The sequence below is a fragment of the Ailuropoda melanoleuca genome, chromosome 1 (assembly GCF_002007445.2).
Source record: "Ailuropoda melanoleuca isolate Jingjing chromosome 1, ASM200744v2, whole genome shotgun sequence".
Classification (NCBI taxonomy): domain Eukaryota; kingdom Metazoa; phylum Chordata; class Mammalia; order Carnivora; family Ursidae; genus Ailuropoda; species Ailuropoda melanoleuca.
Window position 1 is genome coordinate 208,478,081 of NC_048218.1, and position 18,567 is coordinate 208,496,647.

The window sequence follows — 18,567 nt, forward strand, 5'->3', positions numbered from 1 at the left end:
GGAGCCTGCGTCTTCCTCTTCCACTCTCCCTGCTTGTGTTCCCTCTCTCGCTGGCTGTGTCTGTCAAATAAATAAATAAAATCTTTTAAAAAAAAGAAATAGAGGAAGCTTCCATAGGACTAGAAAAGAGTGACCATGATGGGGCTCCACAAAGACTGTGTTAGTTGGGGGGGGTATTTTTTTAAATGTTAGAAGAAGAAGAAAAGGTAACTTTCAAATTGATGTTTGTAGCTATATATATACATTTTTTGAGGAATTCCTAGATGTGAAAGGAGATCAAAGGGCAAACCAAAAAAGAGATTTTGTACTGTTGGATTTTATTCTGCATTTCTTGCTGGTTAGATTTACATTCCTGAGATATGAAAAGGAGACGAACATGTTTTTATTTGTATATGGGCGTGGGTGTTGTCTAAATGTACACATGAAATGAGATGCAGCTTATTACCACTGAAGGGGTGGAAGGATGTGTTTTGATATAACTCTTGGCTGTGATTTTTCCTTGTAATTATCAGATCAATATAAAGAAATTGTGCAGCTAGAGTAATGAAAAGAAATGAATTTGTCAGAAAGTATATTGAGTTTATGTAAGAAATAAGTAAATATTCACTTAGAACATAGGAGACTTCAATTTGGTAAGCAATTATACAATGGATTCTTTGCTGCATTAATTTATTTGTTTATACTTTCTGGAACATTTATAAAGGCTGTAAAATGATCTAAAATATTATTTTGGTAAAACTTCTGATGAATATTGGAAACTAAAACATAAAACCTGGAGAAAACATTCAAATACTCATTTCCTGCCAATCCTACTGGAAGGGAAGGAGTCAATTCCACTTTTATTTCATGACCACTCTGAGAAATACACATCCTCACAGGGACTACTGATGGCCAAGCTGCCATATGATGTTGTGTATCAACACTGCGAATGTGTGTGTGCGTGCGTGTGTCATGGCAGGGACGAGAGACAGATGGAGGAGGGCTGTAAAGGTAGACAAGACATAGGGCTGGGTATTAGTTCTGACGTGGTCTTCATCACCACTTCCCTCATTCTTTGGGGGAGACAGCGGATACACTCTCAATCTTAAGTAAAGTCCCAATTATATTGATAATCCAAACTTGGGACATTCTAGGGGTGACTTTGAAGCCAATTCTTTAGAAGAGATCCATCAACCAGCTAGATCTTTGAGATGTGCCCTTGAGATCATGTCACATCTGAGAGAAGTAGGATCGCTGAGCTCAACTTTCCAAACTTCAGGCACTTGAACCCAATAAAGCATCAGTGTGCTATACGTGCCAGACAATACCGATGTGAGCCCTTCACAACTGCACGGTCACCGCGAAGTGTGAACCACACTCGAGTTGTAAAACAACATCAGCAAAAAAGGGGGGTAATGTTCTCACTACATCGTGCAAGAAATGGATGACCTCAAGGAGTGAACCCCACTTCTCACCTACTTAGTCTTGCTATTTCCATTGGGAACATTTTCCAAGCAGCTAATTATGAGCCTACAGCCAAGGGAGCCTCAGATCTCTTCATTTAGATGCACTTCTCCCTCATCTAGGTGAGAACGTGATTTTCACATAAAATAGAAAAATAGGGAGGATATTAAATTGTATGCACTCTGTAATTACAACCAGTATCATTGGGAAATGCTTATGGTGCAGTTTGCATGACCATTATTGCAATGACAGCACAGTGTTTTATTGAATAGATGTACTATTCTCAGTTTAGTTATTGGAGAAAATCTAAACTGATTTTTAATGAGTTCAGCTGACATTGTAAATTTCCTATATTAAATAGTTATCATATTCATTTATGCCACATATTATGCATGTCTGTATTTACACTGCATTTCCATACATGCACCTATAATTTTTCATTAATACTAAAGTTAGCAGCATTTAATGCTAACAGTGAATTCTCAAAGAATTTGTTTTTCCAGTACTGTTCATGTCAACTCCTTTCCGTATTTCTTCATACTTCCACAGTCATTACCGCTCTGCCAAAAAAATTGAAACGGGTCACATTTGTCTTGACTTCAAAGTCCATTCTTTTTTTTGAACCACTTAAATTCTTTTTCCTCCTCCCCAACACCCTCTCAAGGCTCCCAGCATCCTTGGCCCCATCTTTCCCCTCAATGATTAAAAATGCTAGTTAATTTACAGGCTAACTAGTTGACTTATAGGCTACCTCTCCCAGTAACCACCTGCATTCCAAAAGAATATCAATCAACAAAGACTGAGCTGGCTCTTATTTTATTAGAAAACACTTACTATTGACAGATACTAAACTCATCCGGGAGACACAGAGGAAGAAATATGCAGGACCCGTGCAGCCTTCTCTCTTTCCGTATTGGACAGGTGACTGCATGTGACCCAACACAAAGAGCTCCTTCTGCAACTTTTCAGGGAAAGGAGAAGAACTCTCCAGATGCTGGAGAGGAAGCAGGACCAGCGCATCATCCAAGGAGACCCCACCCTCAGGACGGTGGCCCTCATGGTGCTGCCCCAGCACTCCCGCACTGCCCGGGCCAGTGGCTGCTGTGAACCCCCCCTCCACGCAAGCCCACTCCAGAACCATGGAGAATGCCTGAAGAGGGCAATATGTGAGTCGAAATAAAGAATCCGAACATTTCAGACCCTCTGTGACTGGTGCAGAGAGCATCACGTTCCATAACCTCATGACCAGATACGTCACACGAGGCTGGTCTGCACGGCAGCAATATTGCATGCTCTTCACCAAACAAGAGCAATGGATTTGGAAACTGTCCACATCAGAGTCCCAGAAGGACACGGCTGGGTCAAGAACCTCGATGAGTAAAGCACACGTTGTTGAACAACTAAGGACAGTCAACATAAGGGATGCCGAACAGAAGGGGAGAAGACACAGGGATTGAGCACTGGCCTTGGACTACTGCCCTTCTCTGGCTGCACCCCTCCTCCCAGGAGAGGAAGCCATCTCTGACCCAGCGCGCTTTTCCCCTGTGTGGTAGTGTATGGCCGTGTGTATGATACTATCCCAGGAAAACGACGTGAGGTTTAACATTTCTGGGTTGTACCTTGTTTTAAGAACCTTCCATCGAAGCGTGAATATGCACGGATACAAGTTAGCTCTAATCTACACCCAGAAGATGTCACTGGGTACCTGAAATGTGTTCATTAGGAATCACATGTCTGGGACTGTGTTCTTGCGAGTGGCTGAGACTGGCTTTGGTTTATAGTGAGCTCCGTGGTCAGGTTGTCAGGCTGAGGCCCCTGACGTGAAGACACGGAGCTTTGTGACAGCGAATTATTTTCTTTTTTCCACAAAATCTGGCTTTCAAAACAATTTTCTCACTATGGACAAAACAAGTCAGCTTTGAGACTCTGAAGTCCCATCCTGGATGTCAAAAGCTGAACACTATATTTTTCTTTCTCTTTGCATTTTGGCTGTAACAATCCTAAATATCCATGAGGCAAATGGGTTCCTCTGGCCCAGCAGAGGAGGTCACAAATAAGGAAACACCAAAGAGAAAGCATGCGAAGTATTTCAAGAAATATTATTCCCGCCACACAGCTGGGGTGTGATCCTTCCTTCCCTCCACGGTTGAGCTTCCTGAGTTAGGTTTTCTGATTTATTGGCACACAGTTATGTCCTCACCATTACTCTGAAATTGCTACCGCCACATGTCACCAGCAGATTGCTTGTTGCTAACGCCTGCAAACACTGCAGGAGTCGGAACGTGCCCACTTCCATACAGAAAACCCTCACCCTTCCATGGCTTCAGGCAGCTGAAGGGCTTCTGTCAGCCCAATCAGGGTGGGGGCTCTGCTGTAGAGAGTCAGGGACCAGGCAACTTCCATCTCGTGAAGCCACCATGCTCACCCTCCAAGGTCACTGCCGATTGGGGCACAGAGAATAGGGGTGACACCTGGGACAACGGTATGGGGTCAGGTGTCTAAGTGGAAAGCATTGCCCCTGCACACGGGACATCAGCCAGATGGTCACATGGCTCCCGTCTACATGCAATGAGCCGAGAAATGCAGTTTGGCGAGCTCGGAAGGAAGAGTAGATGTGCATGTGTCTGTGGCCAGCCATGGTCATGGCCAGCATCATCTCGGGTCCTCACATTCCTGGACTTCTTGGCAGTTTTCTGATCCTGCTGACCTTCTGTTTTTCTTGAAATGTTCTCTTCTCTTTGAAAAGATTAGAAGGCTCTATCCACTCTTGGCCTCTCTGCCTCCTCTCTGGCCACTTTCTGTGGGGGTCTTCCTCGTGGTCCATTACGTAAGTGATGCATGGCTCCTTTGCTCTCACTGTCTCCCTTGGCAACTAGACCCACTCCCGCAGCAGCTGCTACGGGAAGAGTCCTGAGCGTGCACCCCCCCTCCCCGGTCTGACCTTTCTCAAGTCCCAGCCCCACACTTTCCATCACCTGGTGGACACTTTCCCTTGCCCCACACACACTCCTTGCTCAGTGACTGGCTCCACGTCCATGTAATACGCCCAGGCACCTTTGATTTCCTTTCCTTCTTCGCCTTCTGCTTTCAATCACAAAGTCCTGACAATTCTGCCATCTTAATATTTCTCTTAGTGATATCTCTACATCCTGCCTTCTCAGAATCCTGGCTCAGGAGCCATGGCCATTTGCTGTGTTTATTTCATCTTCCTTCTTGGGGACTCTTGGCTCATGGTCTTCTTTCCCTGGTTGTTTCTCACCATGCAGACAGTCCCATCAACCCCAGTCCTTCATCCTGAGGATAAAATCCCACCCTGATCCGGGCTCTCTGTATGGCTCTGATTCCATCCATCTGCAGGGGTCTTGTATCTCCAAGTACAAGTGGGCCACAAGATTCTCTTCCCCTGGCCAGACCTTGGCTGTTCCTGAGGCTGCTGTGCTCAGGGACCATCTTCCTTCTGCTTTCGACTTCTCTGATTGATTACTACTCATACGTGGGGAGACTGTGCCTGATCTTCCAGGGCTGGTCATGTGCCTCCTCTCCCATCCCCCAGTCCTCACAGAGCTTTCTAATCCTTGTGACATCTCTAAGACCACCATCCTACGTGCCTACAGATTATGGCAGGTGTCCAATAGTACTTGATAACATTTAACTGAATAAATGAACAAATCATAGCAAGAAAAGAAGGGAGGAAGGGGAGAAGGTAGGAAAAAAAAAAAGAAGTTAGGTGTTTAATAATCTGGGGCACATACTGGGGTAGTAAATCCTCATTATACTAAAAACCAACACAAAACTGAACTACAAATCGTCCAGTAAGTAAACTTACAAATAAATTATGTGTAATTAGCATTAAAGAGCTTTGTAGAGTGGTCCTGGGAAAGTTCTTAAAGTGTATCTAAGCTCTAAATTCATTATTTCTGGATTATCTGTAAATGAAGAGACCCTCAAAAATCCAGGAATAAAGCCCTCTAATAATAGCTGCACCGAATTGGTATTTAACTCTTCCATTGAAAGCTGTTTTCCTAACACACGATTATCTATGTCATTAGTATTTGAACAGTATCCCTTTTTTTTTTATTACAAGGGTGGCTACAGTAAGCAAATGTTATTCTTTTTAGTCCTAAAACATGATCTAGAATAAAAACAAATTAAAAAACTCAATTTTCTTTTTTTTCCCATCAAAAGAGTTCAGTGGGGACAGTCTTTCTGTTTGGTATGCTGGCATTACTAAAGAAACCCAACAACATGGACTGCATTTTAATCACCAAATAACAACACGATGGGCAGCAAACAGCTTTGAGAATGCTACATTTTTCCTTCATGCATGGCCAGTAGGCAGCTCACTCTTGCTGGTGAGTGAACTGAGCAGTATCGCCGTAATGATGGGGAGTGATCTTCACCCACAGTAGAGGCAACTCTGAAACTCGCCATNTAACAACACGATGGGCAGCAAACAGCTTTGAGAATGCTACATTTTTCCTTCATGCATGGCCAGTAGGCAGCTAGGACTCTTGCTGGTGAGTGAACTGAACAGTATTGCTGTAATGATGGGGAGTGATCTTCGCCCACAGAAGAGGCAACTCTGAAACTCGCCAGAGGCGTAGCTAGTGTTCGGTGTGCAAAGAGCAGAGGTCATAGAACAAACCACCTGGGTTGTGAGGGAGCCCCTAGGGAAGGCTGGGGGCAAATACCTGGGGTCGGGAGAGGTACACACTACAAGACAAGTGAGGGGAATACAGAGTCTGGTGTCACGGTGTTGGGTAACAGGATACAGGAGTGTGTGAGTGTGAGTGTGTGTGCTTGTGTGTGTGTTGAAGACAGAGACAGAGAGAGAGGAGAGGATCGGCTCCAGGAAGTGTGTGCTCCTGTCCTATAACCCACGCTGTCTGGCTCCGTGGTATTCCCTCTGAAGGCTTTCCCCCGGTGTGCGCGTGTCCCATACTCCGCAGGTGCAAGGCCTTGTCTCGTGGAAAATTTAATTCGACAGGATAGTCCTGTCAGTTAAAGATGGTACTGATTGTTAACCCATTTTATCAATGAGAAAATTTAGAACTGGGAAAGATAAAAGTGACTTAGTTACTTGATGAAGTTCACAGTGAAGACTAGAGCCCAGAGATTTGAACTTCTTGCCTGGGGCTTTTTCCAGCTTCCCCTACAGCACTCTCTTTCATACACATGCATGAGGCTTAAGCACAGAGAGACCCAATGGTCATGTATATGGTATAATTTGACAGAGATATAAGAAAGACTCCATCACCCACCCAGTAACACCTCCATCAATTAAGAAACATCATCATCGCAAGAGAAGACTACCTGGGTAGAGTGGTCAAGCCGATCCTCTTGTGTCTCATTAGCCCGTTTTCCCTTCCCAGGTTTGAGAATGGAGAAGACAGAACCCATACAATGCTCTTTCATCTTTATCCTTTCCCCAAACAAGCGGCATAATAACAGGGTAGCCCATGTACATGAGTATACATGCCAGGATGCTATCATCAGATAGATGATTAGATTGCTAGCTAGCTAGCCAGACAGACAGACAGACAGATGCTGATGAAGATTTAGCTGTTTCTGTGGTGGGCTGGGTCCTGGACCAGCTGTGTGTGGCTAACCCAGAGGTCACGGGTAGAGGTATGGATAATTGACTAACAAGTGATCAGGTATCTGGGAGGACAAGGGCTACATCAGCCATCAGCATCCAGGAGCCCCTAAGAGAAGGTAAGCGGGTATTGAAATGATTTTATCATATTTATATAGAGTTCCTTCTGTGCTGTTAAAGAGGCTGAATTATCCCTAGATTCTTTTCCTCCAGGAGGCTTCATTTTTTAAAAAAAGATTGCTTATTGAGAGAACATGAGTGGAGGGGAGGGGCAAAGAGAGAGGGAGAAGCAGACTCCCTGCTGAGCAAGGAGCCTGATGTGGGGCTTGATACCAGGACCCTGAGACTATGACCTGACCTGAAGGCAGACGCTTCCCTGACTGAGCCACCCACTTGCCCCTAGAAGTCTTCATTTTAAACAAGATTTCAAGATAACTGGGATGTTATTGGTGTTCCATTTGTGGACAACTCCCGATAAGATCATTTACATCTCTCTATGGTGATAACTCTTAGGCTGCAGCTCAAAGACATTTTTCTTACTGTTTGTTCCTTCCGTTCATCTAATTGACACATTGACTTGTTCTGTATTGTGTTTTGGTGCTTGATGGTAAAATGTCTGCATTTCCCATCCAGTTAACCCATGGTGTTTCTTGTGAGCAAAGGCAAAGATAATCACCCTTCTTTTGAGAGGAGGAGCAATTTCCCAAGTCTTTCCGTATCTGTGCTCGTGTCAGCATGCCTGGATCACTGGACAGAAGGGACCTCAAACTTGATTGTGATGATGATCTAGAAAACGAAATAAGAAGCTTGGATAATTGGGAACAAATCTATTCTCATGAAGTTAGTAGTGGATCTTACCTGGTGAAAGTGAATAAATAGACTATTTTCACAGAGACTGAAACACTGCATAACTCAGAAGTTTAAGATTTAGCCGGAGTTTAAGAAATAGATATAGAATTAAATTGCTTCAAAATAAATTTCAAAATTCACCTTTTTGAAATTCCGATTCTTCATCATAAAATAATTGAATTTCCAAGCTATAAGAATTCAAGAGATATGCTCTATCTCATTTTGGTGTCTCCATCAATCCAACAGTGAATCAATCAATGAGCATTTTCCCCTGTGGATGCCATGATGAAAGTATTAAACATGAATCCTGCCCTGAAACATGGCCCCAGGACTAAAGATCAGGAAGCCAGGAGAGAAGACATAACACAGCATGTGCACATGTTGAGGACCATGAATGGTATGTAGATTCAGTGAAGGGAGAACTGTTGGACCTGGAGGCTGCATGAAGAGGTGGAACTTGACATGGGCTTTGGAAATTGCACAATATCTGGAAAGGCAGAAAGAAATCGGTGAGGATTCGAGGCATTGGGGCCTGCCAGAGTGAGTCACCAAAGCAAGAGCAAGCACAGTCAATAGCCAGGGGGTGTATATAGTGGCCCCATATGGGATGGAGCACACTCTTCAGCCATCTGGCACATGATCATAACAAACTTTAATCTAAATAGTCAAGTATTGGCAAAAGTATTGATCACTTTAAGACAGAATCTAAGGGAAGAAAAAAAGCCCTGTATAAAAAAATTACTAATGAAATTTGAGGGACACCCCTGTGGCCATGGATGGCTCCCTGATTTCAAGGAGCTGTATGTGCTTGAGTTTTGTCCCGATCTGTCCTTTTATTCTACCCTGTGTGTGCCTCCCTCCCTGATTTTACTCATCCATGCCAATCTGTTGGGATCTGATAATTTCTTGATCTTCAACCATTCCCAGTGGTAGGTGAAATTAAAAATGGATTGGCGTCCTAGAAATTCAGATATGAGCACAGTGGTTCAGGTCAGGGAACTGGGAGGCATGGAAGCTACTTCCCCAGCACCCACCGTGCATACGTATGTGATGACCATTCTCAGAGATGACACCCGAGGAAGACAGAAGGAGGCTGCTGTTTCCACACCTCAAATTCTGCATCCTTTTTCTGAACAGGGAAGAGCAGCTGCTCCCGTTTTCTTCATGGTGGCTGCTCCTTTCCCCATGAAGACCTTGTATGCATTTGGTGCACAAGCAGACTTAACCTATAAGCACGGAGACTGGCATCCTTGGTCTATCCATCACCGGCTGCTAGGAGAGCTTGGTCTAATGGCGGACTGTGTCGTTGTGCTGAACTTTTCTATGTGTATATAGTTACATTTTCTGTATTTTGAAGTTATAGAGTTAGGTGGGTACACATATTAAATTGCTGTATCTTCCTAGTGAAGAGGTTCATCAACATGTAATTAATATATTTACTTTTAAAATGCCCTTTCCCCTTTAGAGTATGTATTTTTCTGAAGTTAGTAGAGTGTTCCCAATTGTATGTATTATTATTGCATTAGCTTTTCCTAAATACAAGTAAATTAGTGTTTGTCTGACATCTCTCTTCCTATCCTTTGGTTTCAGGTTTTGAGTTCTTATGTTTTGTCTTTTTAACTAGAGAGTGTGGGTCAATACTGTGATCACCCATATGTGTGAATTCATTTCTTCCACGTTGTGTTTTCTTTTTACTTGTGCTACTTTTTCTGCATCTTCCCTCTTCTCTCGTGTTTTTCCTCCTGGGAATGATTGAAGTCTGTTTTTGTTGTTTGTATTTCTTCATTCAATTTCTTCTCTACCAGTTTGGATGTTATTCTTTCTAGCCCAAAGAATTTTAACATGCATATTTACCTTGAGAAAGTTTAAAGGGCAACCAATATATTTGCAAACGAATCCAATTATAATGCTTTAACTCTGATTGCCCCTTCCTGACCAAGTTTCTAACTTCAATGATTAGTTTAAAAATCTACTTATTGCTCTTTTTAGGTTGATGTGTTTGCCTGCCATTTTCTTTCCTCAATTAGTTTTATTTGCCAAACCTTTCCTGAAGTACATCCTTTTGAACACTGCCATTCGACGTGTGGTCTGCGTGTTAGCACTGGTCTGTGAACCGTCAGCTATTGGACACAGCCTGAGAAGGAGCTTGATACAGGATGCAAATCGACTGCGTCATTAAGAACTCTGGTTACTGCAGCCTACACATTTTGTTCCTGGCAAGGCTCTTGATGAAAGATGCAGGTTGCTGATTGACACCCTGAAGCCGGCTTCTTACCTGGTCCTGGACCCACCTGCACTTTGGGTAGCACTGCTCTGGGAGTTCTGTCAGAAAGTGTCTGTCAAGTGTTAAATTCCTTCTGTTTTTTGTTTGTTTGTGGTCTTTTTTTTAAATTTAATTTTTAAATTTAATTTTTAAATTTATTTTTTTTTAAAGTTCCATGATTCATTACTTGCGTATAACACCCAGTGCACCACGCAATACGTGCCCTCCTTAATACCCATCACCAGCCTATCCCATTTGTGGTCTCTTACTAAGAGTTTTTATTTTGTCCTCATTCTGGAAAAATTGTTTGTTTAGAAATAGAATAGAAAGAGTTGTCAACTGGGAGATTTTCTCTATTTACTGCTTATGCTGTTGAGAGACCAGCTCTCAGCCTAGAATCATCCTCTGTGGACCATTTGCCTTTTGTCTCTGAGAGGCGCACCTGCAGCCTTCCCAGCTCTGCATGTCACGCGGACATATCTCAGCGTAGATTCCTTCTAACTTGTCCTGCTCAGTGTTTATTGGGCCTCCTATATCTGAAGAGTGGCCTTCAACAATGATAGGGAGTTCCCTCCCATTGTCTCTTCAAATAATATCTATTTTCCATGTTCTTTGTTGTCTCTCATCCTTCGATGGCATGTATGTCCGACTTGCTTAGCCAACCTGCGCCATGTTTTGATACAGCCTTCTGTGTAGCAACAGGGCCCTTTCTGCAGAGCCAGCTTCTGGGTCAATAATTCTCCATCAGCATCGCTCAGCATAACGCTTGTTGTTAAGTTCGTAGATAGACAGATGGGGGAGGGATTGATTCTGAGAGGAAATATGAGGTCTCTGGCCAGAGAACAGAATGTTTATCACTCACGGAGCATCTCGGCCCCAGCTCCCCAGAGCCCAACAGGATGAGACAGATGTTCACCAGCATATTGGCCATATTGAACGACACAACGCTTCTTTAATGTTCCCCACCTCACTCCTCTCGCTGCTGTTTCTCAGTAGAAAACCCGTCTGCCTCTCCTCATTTGGGTGGCGTCTTCTAGTTCATTTGAACTCCCGTCAGGTACCACCCGCTCCCGAAAGCCTGGTGCAGACTTCTCTGCGGCTTTAGCACCTGTGCTTAGGACTCCCAAGGCACTCATCACACAGTTTTCCAATAAACGGACTGCTGTCTGCCTGCCACACTACAGTGTAGACTCGCCGAGGGCTGCAGGCAGCTTCTCCATCTTGGCGCTCCTCCTGCCCGCCCCAGAGCCTGGCCCGTGGTGACTCCGTGTCTCCACCACCCTCTTCCAATGGTCATTGCTCTCCCAGTGTCTGTTCTTTATTATTATTATTTTGTAAGACTGTGGAAGGGCCATAAAATGTTAGATGTGGAAGAATATCTATTTTGCATTTTATCAATTTGTTGTACGTCGAGTTCATTTTGTTTTGGCTTTAAGGACCAACTAGAATACTCTAGCCCCATGTCCCCTTCATATCAGGGACCAGGACATGGTTAAGTGACTAAAATCTCATTTCTTGGGAGGAAAGAAAGAAAGGTATCTGCCAGCAAGAAAGAAAGTGGAGGGAACTAGCAACTGAGTAAGTGAAACACAGGCTTGTCATTCTGCTGTCTCAGAAATGGCTCAGTAAGGAGAAGGAAAATTGGACAGACATCTCTTTCTCTCTGTATATTTTCCATAGCTTCCGTTACTGAGTTCCATGAGTTCTAAGTTGACAGAGCAGCAACTTTAGCTCATTTACTCAAGTGCATGTGATTTACATAGTTTCATGACCTGTTGGTGCCTGCTCATTGATGATTCTAAGCCTGTCTGTTCCTGCTGGTTTTTACGGCAGAGGTGGAAAAGCCCTAAATGGCAATTTGTTCCTTTAATTTTCCTGTGCAAACAAAGTCAGGGAACAAAGATGCGCAGTGACTGTAAAATATCATTATTATTTTATCAACAATAGTAATACAGTGCTCCATTAGAACAACCTCTTAGTAATAAATGCACCTAAAAGCAAGTAGTGAAGCAATGCAAAAGACAAATTTCTATAATGCTACATGAATTATTTTGCACACGGCCAACTGCAGTGTCCTGCTGCCTAACAGATTCATTGCAAATTTGGCAATTCTATATCTATCTCACCGGCTTTCAGAATGTACGCTAGCTATGACCAAACTGAGTAATGGAAATGCAGGCTAATTATAGGCATAAGTACAATTCCTAGTACAATGGTACTAAGACGATAGGGGCCATCGCTGGAAATCTCTTGAAAAGGAAGACAAGATCTCTCTTGTGATTGAGCGGTACAGTTGAAAGGGTTCCTCTCTTTCTTTGATAAAATGCATGGACTTAAATTCACTCTAAGGTTATGGTGACAAAAGGTGAGGTCTACTTTCAGAAAGAGGGAATGGACTGGAGGGTGCAGAAGGAAACTTTGCACTTGAAGTTTAAAAAGGGGGGAGGAGTCTATGAAAGAACAGGGACGAAAAATTACATCTTTATTGCCTATAAGCACTAACTGAAATTTTGCTGCTCCTTCTATTGTGAATATAGGCAACAGTCAACGTCCCATTAGCAACACTTCTGGCTCCTTTACCTCTTGCTGATTTTTCTTATCACATTGCAGTTGCAAATATCTTCAGATGTTTTTCACTCTCAGTGTGACTTTCAAATTATTACCCACAACATTTTAATTAAAAAATCACATATGGTACTACATGAAATTTATTTTTTTAAGTTTTGATGACAGAAATTTGTAACCCTATGGTTTTTGTCTTTGTAACCTTGTCTTTGTAACCCTATGGTTTTCTTTCTTCTTCATCTTTTTGCACTTAAAAACTCCATTCTTAGGAGTGTCTACAGACTTCACCAGAAGGGCAGCAGGTCCACATCTCAAAAAACAGGAAGAACCCTGCCTTTAAGGTCAAAGAGAAAGAAAAAGGCAGAGATTCTTTTGATAAAGTTTCCCAACCTCACAATTTTGCTCTTGGCAAAAAAGCAGCTGCTCCCTTATGAATACAGTAAGGCACAATTTAAAAATCGATTTCAGGGTAATGACAGTGAGCACAACCTCCAAACAGAACCCCTTCTGTGTGGCCAGCCAATGGTCAGCCAGACCCTGCACCTCCGGGGTGCCAGAGGCCTGAACCCCGGTGCCGGGAGAATCACTTTTCAAAAAGCAATAGAAGAACCCCATTTCCTAAGTAAGGATGATTATTTTGAATGATATTGAGGATGAGAAACAAGCACGAAATTTAAGTGGGCAACAAAAGAACACAAGGACACCTCCCCTCACAATCCTTTCTCTTTCCTCCACAAGAAACATGTGCAGGTAAAGAAACCACCCGCTCTTCCCTTCCTGCAATCTTAGCGAATCACACTTAGCGAAACACACTTAGCGAAACACACTTAGCACTTGGATGAATATTTCACGTTGTACGTTTCTAGGGGTTTCTTTCCCATTTGGCCAAATTCATGCCTAATCAAACCCAATATAACATTGATCATTTTTGAGTGCTAGTTTTGTGGCAGACACACTGTTGAATAAATGAATGACTATTTATTGGGTATATATACTCTGTGCCAGGAACGTTTCTATACTGAAGGTCTGCAAACTTTTTCTCTAAAGGGCGAGACACAATGTATGTTAGATTTTGAGGTCATCCTAGTCTCTGTCACAGCTGAGTATGGTGAACAAGCAGCCATAGACAATATGTAAACAAACAGGGGTCTATGTTCTAATAAAACCTTGTTTACAAACACAGGTGTTGGGCTCTGTTTGGTCCATGGGCTGTAGTTTGCTGAATTCTGTTCTCTGTATTACAGCAGTGAGCAAACGATACAAAGTCTCTCTTTCATGGGCTCGTATTCTGGCAGAGGGAGATGCACAACAGGCAAGTGAGGGAGTTAATATATATAGACACACTTCACGCTGAAAGGTGCCATCTGGGGGGTCCAGCAGGGACAGGGCATGGGTGTCATGAGGGAGACCCCGTTCCCCAAGGGTCAGAAAAGGCCTCTTGGAGAAGGGAATATTGGCAAGATGATTCTGCCTTCTTGGATCATTACAACAACCATGCGGCATTAACAACAGTGTCTCTCTGAGACTCCCTGGGAGAAGGTAATTTACTTGCCAAATTCAGAGGCCCAGGCCCATCCAGACCTAGATGTCAGTATTCCTGGGAGCCCTCAGAGGCCTTGCTACTTGTTTACAGCTCTCCAGCTGGTTGCAACATCCAGTCACAACTGACCATCTGCAGGAGGCCAGACTGACCTCTAAGTTACCAGATTTCTTTTACAGAAACAAACTAACAAAAACTACTAGTTTTACGTGCAAAACAGTAAGAAGTGTCAGACATTCCATATCTTCTGAAACTCTCATTATTTTGGTCCAGATAGTCTGAAAAGCAGGTGACCAGGTACAATCAAACATCCAAGAAGTTTATCAGGGGAACTCCCATGGTAGGCAATGGGGCGGGATCTGGAGAAGGTTGGGAGGAGCCACCAGGCCACAGAGCCAGAGTGGGGGAAAGGACAGCCCTGAGACAAAATACAAGTGCATGTTTCTGTCCATCCCAAGTGACCCCGAGCTGTTTCTGATGCCTTTGCCTACTGGAATGAAGAACACGTGTGCCGGGTCCACGGTTGCAGACAAAGTATGCAAAGCCACACTTAGCTGCTTCCACAATAGCACCACATCGGGCTGCAAAGTTAGCTTACTTATCAGTGTGCGTAAGCCAACAGTCTTTTTCCAGGACCCGCCTGGATTTTGCAGGGCCCGAACTGCTGAGTGGAGAAGATACAAGGTAGGGATCCCTTTCCTTGTCCTCTTCGTGTCTTTAATGGTGGCACAAATCCTCGCCTCTGTTAAACACGCAGTCTATCTACAGGGAGTTAGGGCATGTTCTTGGGCTACGACTTTTGTCGCATTCCCATTTCTTTTTTCTAGTTATTCAAAATTTTCCTGAAAAATGATGAGGTGAAACCTAGGAACTTAAGCACATATTCTCTAATGATGCGATTTTTCTTCAGAGAATCCTGTGGGCAATGTGGCTCACACATTTATTTAAATGTCATATAAGCCAGCTCATTAGGGTTGTAGGGCCACTTCCCAGCTCGATGCCCCATTACAAAGAGACAGAAAGGTAATGCAGTAAACCTATGTCCTACGGCAGATAGTTTTATCTCAAAGGACTACAAACATTGCATTAAACACTTAAAAAATAAGGAGGGCACGTATTGCATGGTACACTGGGTGTTATACGCAACTAATGAATCATCGAACTTTACGTCGGAAACTGGGATGTACTGTATGGTAACTAACATAATAAAAAAAAATTTAAAAAATTGATTTTGGACTTATTGTCATGTGTTTCTCTTTCTAATTACACCACTGGATCATGGTTTCAATGAGTAACTAGAGGTGTCACTGCCAACACCCACTGGTTACCAAAGCCATTCCTGAGGATGTCACTCTAGTCATGATGGGGTGTCCCCAGGGAGGGGAGACTCCTTCTGCTTTCCAACACCTGACATTCAACACGTGTTCTTGAGTCCAGGGAAAGAGACAGCTAGCAGTTCACCATGAATTGTTGCTTATCTGTAGCTTAGCTGTGACATTTCCGGTGTAAATGGTACAGTGGGGACATGAAGGGGGGGATATTCAAAGGAGCATGAGATTAATTCTCAAGTTTTCAAGCTAGAGTTCGATGGACCCTACTGACTAAATCCATAGCCATAAATACCCATGAACATGCCAAGAAAGAACTAGCCAGCTACTCTGCAATGGCAAGGGAAGGTACATTGTAGCTTCCCTTCCAGCTGGCAGGTGTATGCTTCATTACACCTGGAGAGTTTGTGATAATTGCATGGCATATTGTCTGAATTATTAGTAGCAGCCAATGCTACTTGGTGGCTTGTCTCTAAAAAGTATCAACATGTAATTTAGAAAAATAGCATAAACTAGATACAAAACTTTATCCTGTGAATTACTGCCTTGAATTACTGATTTCTAATTTGAATATTATTGTTAATATTTGATACCTTCAAGTTACTTGGTACCATGGACTGAATTCTGTCCCCCTCCTCCCCCAGCTTCCTATGTTGGAGCCCTAGCCCCCGTTGCCATGCACTTGTAGATAGGGCCTTTGGGAGGTAATTTGGGTTAGAAGAGTTTTGATGGGATTCGTGCCCTCATAAGAAGAGACACCAGAGAGCCTGCTTCTTCGCCCCCTCTCTGCCATATGAGGAGACAGCGAGAAGGCGCTGTGCGAAAGCTGGGAAGAAGGTCATCACCACGGAACTGAGGCAGTTGGCCCCTTGACTTTCGACCTCCCAGCCTCTGGAACCATGAGAAGTGAACTCTCAATGTTTACGCCCCCTGGTCTCTTGTATTTCGTTGCAGCAGCCCTAGCTAGCTTCACCCTTGGAATAAAGAATATCGTCTGAGAATTAGACTATAAATCCATCTAGAAAGGACCAAAAATACATGAGGCAAAGTCACTGCGGAGAGAAGAGAGATCTCAGGTTAGAGCAAGACTGGGGGACCATCGGATAAAAGGTGTCAGTGCAGTGATGGAAGGTTCAAGCCCGGGGCTGTGTCAGGACCACAGAAAATAATTATGGAACAGGGAACACAAAATGCCTTGTGGGCAGCAGGAGCCTGGGAGGCCAGCCTCGCCCCTGAGTGTACCACACTGGGCACACTTAGGAAGGTAACCTGAAAGTTGACTGTAGAGCCCAGAGAGGTGTGACACCGTTTGCTTCATCCCTGCCAAAGCGCAGTATTTCCTGGCTGCGGGAGTCAGAGAACAATCGCAGGCACCCCCTGACCTTCGTGTGCAGAGCTCGGGGCCCTGTGCTGGCTCTGCCACCACCTCTGTGCCATGGGGCCGATTCACTCGCTCGCCTGCCCCTGCGTCCCGGGAGCACACGGCTGTGTCACAGCCCAGCAGAGGTTCCCGCGTCGTGAAGCTGCCCAGCCCGCCACGGGCACTTCCACCCACAATAGGCAGAGCATCGTAGGGGGGCGCCCCGCTCCCCAGGATCCCCAGAACTGTCTTAAGTTTTCCTTTCTATGAATATCACTCACAACTGAGACAGCTGCTAGCCCCGGGATCACACGATATGGCATATTAGTAAACAGTAAATACACAGGCGTTATTTTATCAAAACAAAATTTAAAACCAATTTAAGTCTAGGGCACATCTTGCTCCCACATTTGATTTCTTAAGATACTATTGCATATCCATAGCAGTTTTTTTTTTAAAAGGTTTTATTTATTTATTTGAGAGAGAGAAAGATAGAGGGAGTGAGAATGCCAGAGCAGGGAGAGGGAGAAGCAAACGCCCCACTGAGCAGAGAGCTCGACATGGGACTTGATCCCAGGACCCCAATATCACGACCCGAGCCAAAGGCAGACACTTAACTGACTGAGCCATTCAGACCCCCCAATAGTAGTTTTAATATAAAGGTATTTCAACTTAACTATTAGCTCTGAAGATACCAGATACTGTTTTATGCAAAACCCTTCAATCCCAATAAAAGAACGGCAATAACATAGCAGTCTTTCCTTTACCCCATCAATTGAAAATATTCTATATAGTATAAGTCCACGTTCTCCATACTTCCTCTCTGGGTGTTTACGGTCCACCTATCGTCACGGTTCCTCCAGAGATAATCTGCCCTCCTCAGCACCCGTGCAGACCCCGGCCATCGCCAGCTCCTACATCCTGCAGGCAGCCCCTTTGGCCCCACTGGTGTGCCAGGCATGGGTCGGCCAACCACCTCCTGGGGACGTTCATAGCTCTAGCACCGTATTATATCCCTGAGATGTTTGTGTGTTATGTATGCTGTGTTAGAATGCACTTTGTGGAATGAATCCTTGATACATCCAGGTTCTCCAAGAGCTTAAGAAGGTGCCGACACAGAGCGAGAGCTTTAGAAACATGGCTTGATTAAATAATGCACAGCGATTTGGACAAATGAGCAGGTTTTTTTAATTGCACACACACCTACCCACACACATACACACACACACAGGGAACGATATATTTAAGCCGAACCCCAAATGCACACTTTCATGCACTCGAAGAGAGGCACAGTCGGTTCTTCTCATTCCATAGAGCCTCCACAAACACTGTGGAGTTTTTCCTATGGAAAATCAGGCTTAGATTCCTTGAGCCTCTGGTCACAACATTTTTCACCGATAAATCAATATATAACCTTGTGTTATGTGTGTTCTGTTTAAAGAAACCTTAGTTTATATCTGTCATTGCTTCATTAACATCGAACTCACGGCCAGCAACACTGTAACTCAGCCTGAACAAAGCCCCTCTAACACATGTATTTTCCCCATAAGACACATTACAGCCTGTTCGCATTTAGGAACACAAGAAAGCACTCCAGCACAACAATTAGAGGCTATTTTAAAT